Raw genomic sequence first — 7,500 nt, 5'->3', positions numbered from 1 at the left:
GCCCTTCATCGATTGCCGATTTTTGTCTGGTCGGCGTTCGACGGGTGCGAGGTGGACTAACGTAAAGAATTATTACGTCCCGCGGACTCGGAGTGCCGTACGCGGAAATATTTTTCATCGACGGGCGAGGCGCGGAGTCGCCCTTGGTGCGCGGCGGCGTCCCCGTGACCGGATCCGTGGACACTGTGCCCTTCATCGATTGCCGATTTTTGTCTGGTCGGCGTTCGACGGGTGCGAGGTGGACTAACGTAAAGAATTATTACGTCCCGCGGACTCGGTGTGCCGAACGCGGAAAAATTTTTCTTCGACGGGCGAGGCGCGGAGTCGCCCTTGGTGCGCGGCGGCGTCCCCGTGACCGGATCCGTGGACACTGTGCCCTTCATCGATTGCCGATTTTTGTCTGGTCGGCGTTCGACGGGTGCGAGGTGGACTAACGTAAAATATTAATACGGCAAGTGGATGTGGTTTACCGGTATTATTCGGTGCGGGCATTCGGCGAGCACGTCCCGCGGACTCGGAGTGCCGTACGCGGAAATATTTTTCATCGACGGGCGAGGCGCGGAGTCGCCCTTGGTGCGCGGCGGCGTCCCCGTGACCGGATCCGTGGACACTGTGCCCTTCATCGATTGCCGATTTTTGTCTGGTCGGCGTTCGACGGGTGCGAGGTGGACTAACGTAAAGAATTATTACGTCCCGCGGACTCGGAGTGCCGTACGCGGAAATATTTTTCATCGACGGGCGAGGCGCGGAGTCGCCCTTGGTGCGCGGCGGCGTCCCCGTGACCGGATCCGAACCACCGCGTGTGAAAATTCGATTTTTTTTTTTCACTCGACGTTCGCGGTTATTCGGCGGTCCCGGGGTGGTGCACATGACGGCAGCCCCGGCGATGTCCGTCGACACGATTTCGAATTCAACTTTTCGAACGTAGTTTTTCCGTGTGCAATAACTCGTTAACCGTTGGTTCGATCTCGACGTACCCGAGACGTGTTCACTTCATCGATTGCCGATTTTTGTCTGGTCGGCGTTCGACGGGTGCGAGGTGGACTAACGTAAAATATTAATACGGCAAGTGGATGTGGTTTACCGGTATTATTCGGTGCGGGCATTCGGCGAGCACGTCCCGCGGACTCGGAGTGCCGTACGCGGAAATATTTTTCATCGACGGGCGAGGCGCGGAGTCGCCCTTGGTGCGCGGCGGCGTCCCCGTGACCGGATCCGTGGACACTGTGCCCTTCATCGATTGCCGATTTTTGTCTGGTCGGCGTTCGACGGGTGCGAGGGTGGACTAACGTAAAGAATTATTACGTCCCGCGGACTCGGAGTGCCGTACGCGGAAATATTTTTCATCGACGGGCGAGGCGCGGAGTCGCCCTTGGTGGCGCGGCGGCGTCCCCGTGACCGGATCCGTGGGACACTGTGCCCTTCATCGATTGCCGATTTTTGTCTGGTCGGCGTTCGACGGGTGCGAGGTGGACTAACGTAAAGAATTATTACGTCCCGCGGACTCGGGTGTGCCGAACGCGGAAAAATTTTTCTTCGACGGGCGAGGCGCGGAGTCGCCCTTGGTGCGCGGCGGCGTCCCCGTGACCGGATCCGTGGACACTGTGCCCTTCATCGATTGCCGATTTTTGTCTGGTCGGCGTTCGACGGGTGCGAGGTGGACTAACGTAAAATATTAATACGGCAAGTGGATGTGGTTTACCGGTATTATTCGGTGCGGGCATTCGGCGAGCACGTCCCGCGGACTCGGAGTGCCGTACGCGGAAATATTTTTCATCGACGGGCGAGGCGCGGAGTCGCCCTTGGTGCGCGGCGGCGTCCCCGTGACCGGATCCGTGGACACTGTGCCCTTCATCGATTGCCGATTTTTGTCTGGTCGGCGTTCGACGGGTGCGAGGTGGACTAACGTAAAGAATTATTACGTCCCGCGGACTCGGAGTGCCGTACGCGGAAATATTTTTCATCGACGGGCGAGGCGCGGAGTCGCCCTTGGTGCGCGGCGGCGTCCCCGTGACCGGATCCGTGGACACTGTGCCCTTCATCGATTGCCGATTTTTGTCTGGTCGGCGTTCGACGGGTGCGAGGTGGACTAACGTAAAGAATTATTACGTCCCGCGGACTCGGTGTGCCGAACGCGGAAAAATTTTTCATCGACGGGCGAGGCGCGGAGTCGCCCTTGGTGCGCGGCGGCGTCCCCGTGACCGGATCCGTGGACACTGTGCCCTTCATCGATTGCCGATTTTTGTCTGGTCGGCGTTCGACGGGTGCGAGGTGGACTAACGTAAAATATTAATACGGCAAGTGGATGTGGTTTACCGGTATTATTCGGTGCGGGCATTCGGCGAGCACGTCCCGCGGACTCGGAGTGCCGTACGCGGAAATATTTTTTCATCGACGGGCGAGGCGCGGAGTCGCCCTTGGTGCGCGGCGGCGTCCCCGTGACCGGATCCGTGGACACTGTGCCCTTCATCGATTGCCGATTTTTGTCTGGTCGGCGTTCGACGGGTGCGAGGTGGACTAACGTAAAGAATTATTACGTCCCGCGGACTCGGAGTGCCGTACGCGGAAATATTTTTCATCGACGGGCGAGGCGCGGAGTCGCCCTTGGTGCGCGGCGGCGTCCCCGTGACCGGATCCGTGGACACTGTGCCCTTCATCGATTGCCGATTTTTGTCTGGTCGGCGTTCGACGGGTGCGAGGTGGACTAACGTAAAGAATTATTACGTCCCGCGGACTCGGTGTGCCGAACGCGGAAAAATTTTTCTTCGACGGGCGAGGCGCGGAGTCGCCCTTGGTGCGCGGCGGCGTCCCCGTGACCGGATCCGTGGACACTGTGCCCTTCATCGATTGCCGATTTTTGTCTGGTCGGCGTTCGACGGGTGCGAGGTGGACTAACGTAAAATATTAATACGGCAAGTGGATGTGGTTTACCGGTATTATTCGGTGCGGGCATTCGGCGAGCACGTCCCGCGGACTCGGAGTGCCGTACGCGGAAATATTTTTCATCGACGGGCGAGGCGCGGAGTCGCCCTTGGTGCGCGGCGGCGTCCCCGTGACCGGATCCGTGGACACTGTGCCCTTCATCGATTGCCGATTTTTGTCTGGTCGGCGTTCGACGGGTGCGAGGTGGACTAACGTAAAGAATTATTACGTCCCGCGGACTCGGAGTGCCGTACGCGGAAATATTTTTCATCGACGGGCGAGGCGCGGAGTCGCCCTTGGTGCGCGGCGGCGTCCCCGTGACCGGATCCGAACCACCGCGTGTGAAAATTCGATTTTTTTTTTTTCACTCGACGTTCGCGGTTATTCGGCGGTCCCGGGGTGGTGCACATGACGGCAGCCCCGGCGATGTCCGTCGACACGATTTCGAATTCAACTTTTCGAACGTAGTTTTTCCGTGTGCAATAACTCGTTAACCGTTGGTTCGATCTCGACGTACCCGAGACGTGTTCACGTCGTACGTTCCGAGTACTATAGGACACCGGTGTCCGCGACATTTAAATCGGTAATCCTTTATCCGCGGCCGTACCGCTACGCACGGAGATAGACCGATATTTGATTTTCGCTTAACCGCTACGCACTGTGATTGACTGTATTCCGACGGCGGGGTCTCGGTCAACCGTTTTCACGGTTTGCCGGTGACATCGACCGTACCGTTCATCACGGGCAGACCGCAGAGTCGTTGTCCAGGGATATCCCCCTTTGCCGAAAACCTTTACCGCGTAGAATTTCTGCGCTGACCGCGACGTTACAGGGGTGATTACCGTCGCCGAGCTGCGCGCCCGCCGTACCGTCCCGTCGCACGGACCACCGTGTGTGAAAATTCGATTTTTTTTTTTCACTCGACGTCCTCGGTTATTCGTCGGTGCCGGGGTGGTGCACATGACGGCAGCCCCGGCGATGTCCGTCGACACGATTTCGAATTCAACTTTTCGAACGTAGTTTTTCCGTGTGCAATAACTCGTTAACCGTTGGTTCGATCTCGACGTACCCGAGACGTGTTCACGTCGTACGTTCCGAGTACTATAGGACACCGGTGTCCGCGACAATTAAATCGGTAATCCTTTATCCGCGGCCGTACCGCTACGCACGGATTTTGTGATTTTCGCCTAACCGCTACGCACGGTGATTGACGGATTTTCGATTCTCGCCTAACCGCTACGCACGGTGATGGCGAAGTTCCTTCGACCCGGGTGTACCACTACGCGTGAACACCCCCGTCGCACATTGTGAAACTCGAGATTTTGTAAATTTGTGAGCGACTCGGTCGTCGGCGTTCCGCCGGCGTCCGATCGCCAATCACGTACGACAGCAAAGCCACGGGCGACGCCGAAGCCGACGCGTCCATCGCCGCGCACCGGTCTGCCCCAGTCTTCGGAATGGTCAGCAATCCGGTGCCCTTCGATGGTATCCGTCCAAGTTTCGGCGACCGACCCATCTCGCACGCCGAGTGGCAAAACTCAACCGGCGTCGCAGGCCCGCCTTCCGGTGGGCCTCCGACGCGCAAATCGTTTTTTTCAAAAATCGATGACGACTCCCGTTACCGTTCCGCAAGTTACGAGCTCTCGACGCCAAAACATTCCCGCCGCGGCCGGCCATCGTCGCCGTGCCCGGCGGTCGCCGGGGCGAAGCCCCGGGACGACGGACTTCGCGTCGCGTCCCGGCTTCCCCCACGATCTCGGCTGGGGGCCGTTATAAACCTGGCGAGAGGCGCTAGCGCGGTAATTCTCCGTCCGCTGAAAACGGACGGCGTACGCGCTAACCCCGACTCTCGTCAACGCACGGGTCACGTCGCGTCGGGCGAGCGCTCGCTCTCCGCGTGTGTTCGGTCTTCCGCACGCGACCAGCCGCCGCAGTCGCCCCGCGTTCTGCGGGTGCTCAGTGCGGCGCTCGCGTCGACCGAAGCGCGCGGTTTACGGGCGCCCGTCCGCGCACGTATCCCACTCGAACCGCGGTCGGTCGTGCGCCGTGACCGTATACCGGTCACGGTCGTTTCGACCTTCCTCGGCGTCGGCTTGCCCACGGGCGGACCGGCGCTCGGACGCACGCGTCCCGAGACGAGTGTCCGCGTCGTCGTCGCCCCTTGGTCGGCGTCGCCGCGGGGATCCGTCACGGGACGCAGTTGTTGTAAAACCGAGATCCCTGGTTGATCCTGCCAGTAGTCATATGCTTGTCTCAAAGATTAAGCCATGCATGTCTCAGTGCAAGCCGCATTAAGGTGAAACCGCGAAAGGCTCATTAAATCAGTTGTGGTTCCTTAGATCGTACCCAAGTTACTTGGATAACTGTGGTAATTCTAGAGCTAATACATGCCGACAGAGTTCCGACCGTCGCGGCGCCCTCGGGCGTCGCTCGCGGGAGGAACGCTTTTATTAGATCAAAACCGGCCCGTCGCGGCGCGCTTCGTGCGCGTCCCGATCGCGGCCCGCGCAAAGACCTGGTGACTCTGAATAACTTCGAGCTGATCGCACGGTCTCCGTACCGGCGACGCATCTTTCAAATGTCTGCCTTATCAACTGTCGACGGTAGGTTCCATGCCTACCGTGGTGGTAACGGGTAACGGGGAATCAGGGTTCGATTCCGGAGAGGGAGCCTGAGAAACGGCTACCACATCCAAGGAAGGCAGCAGGCGCGCAAATTACCCACTCCCGGAACGGGGAGGTAGTGACGAAAAATAACGATACGGGACTCATCCGAGGCCCCGTAATCGGAATGAGAACACTTTAAAACCTTTAAACGAGGATCAATTGGAGGGCAAGTCTGGTGCCAGCAGCCGCGGTAATTCCAGCTCCAATAGCGTATATTAAAGTTGTTGCGGTTAAAAAGCTCGTAGTCGGATCTGTGTCTGGGCGGTGCCGGACCACCCTGGCGGTCCGTCGTGTCGCGGCCGGCCGTGTCGCGGGACCACGTGTCCCGTCGGCGCGGTCGTCGTCGCGCTCGTCAGCCGTCTCGGGGTGTTAGTTACCGGCACGTCGGCCGGACGTATTGTCGGCAGGCGGACACGTGTCTCGGGCTTCCGGCGCGCCGCGCGGCCACGCGTCGCGCGGCCGTCGGGGTTCGACGACGGCGGCCGCCTACTCCAATCTTGCTGCGCGGTGATCTTCACCGATTGCCGTCGGCGGGCCGACACGTTTACTTTGAACAAATTAGAGTGCTCAAAGCAGGCTCAAATCTGGCGGGGCGGCTTCACGGCCGTCTCGTCAAAAGGCCCTGAATACTGGTCGCATGGAATAATGGAACAAGACCTCGGTCCCGCGCATCTCCGCCCTTCGCGGGCGCGCGAAATCGCCCTCCGGGGCGTTTCCGTGCGCGGGCCGCCGGGCCGCGGGCGCCAGTCGCCCGCGCGTCCCGCCGGGCCGGTTTTCGGGACCGGAGGTAATGATCAACAGAGACGGGCGGGGGCATTCGTACCGAGACGTTAGAGGTGAAATTCTTGGATCGTCTCGAGACGAACTGACGCGAAAGCATTTGCCAAGTACGTTCTCGTATGATCAAGAACGAAAGTTAGAGGTTCGAAGGCGATCAGATACCGCCCTAGTTCTAACTGTAAACGATGCCAGCTAGCGATCCGCCGGCGTTTCATTAACGACCCGGCGGGCAGCTTCCGGGAAACCGAAGCTTTTCGGTTCCGGGGGAAGTATGATTGCAAAGTTGAAACTTAAAGGAATTGACGGAAGGGCACCACCAGGAGTGGAGCCTGCGGCTTAATTTGACTCAACACGGGAAACCTCACCAGGCCCGGACACCGGAAAGATTGACAGATTGAGAGCTCTTTCTTGATTCGGTGGGTGGTGGTGCATGGCCGTTCTTAGTTGGTGGAGCGATCTGTCTGGTTAATTCCGATAACGAACGAGACTCTGTCCTGCTAACTAGGCGGGTAACCCCGGGTCGGCGTGTGCGCGGCGCGGGCGGTTTCGGCCGTCCGTGTTCGCGTACCCGTCGGCTCGGCCCGGTATCCCCGAACGCGTTCGCCCGTCGTCCACGGCGGTCGTCGAGCGCGGCCGCGCCATCCGCGTCCCGGCGTGCGGCGGGCGTGTGTCGGCCGGGGGGCAACCTCCGGTCGGCGCGCGTCCGTCGTGCGTCGGGCTCCGTGGTGAAGCGCGCCGTGTTCGCGGCCGTCGCCGGCGGATCACGATACGTTACTAGGGCTACCGCCGGCTCCCAGGAGCTTAAACTCTTCTTAGAGGGACAGGCGGCGGACGAAAATAGCCGCACGAGACTGAGCGATAACAGGTCTGTGATGCCCTTAGATGTTCTGGGCCGCACGCGCGCTACACTGAAGGAATCAGCGTGTGTTAACATTCCTGGGCCGACAGGCTTCCGGGTAACCCGCTGAACCTCCTTCGTGCTTAGGGATCGTGGCTTGCAATTTTTCCACGTGAACGAGGAATTCCCAGTAAGCGCGAGTCATCAGCTCGCGTTGATTACGTCCCTGCCCTTTGTACACACCGCCCGTCGCTACTACCGATTGAACGGTCGCATTGAGGTCTTCGGAGTGGA

Source organism: Metopolophium dirhodum, chromosome 1 (genome assembly GCF_019925205.1).
Source record: "Metopolophium dirhodum isolate CAU chromosome 1, ASM1992520v1, whole genome shotgun sequence".
NCBI classification, from domain to species: domain Eukaryota; kingdom Metazoa; phylum Arthropoda; class Insecta; order Hemiptera; family Aphididae; genus Metopolophium; species Metopolophium dirhodum.
Note: the sequence above shows the minus strand (reverse complement) of the source record.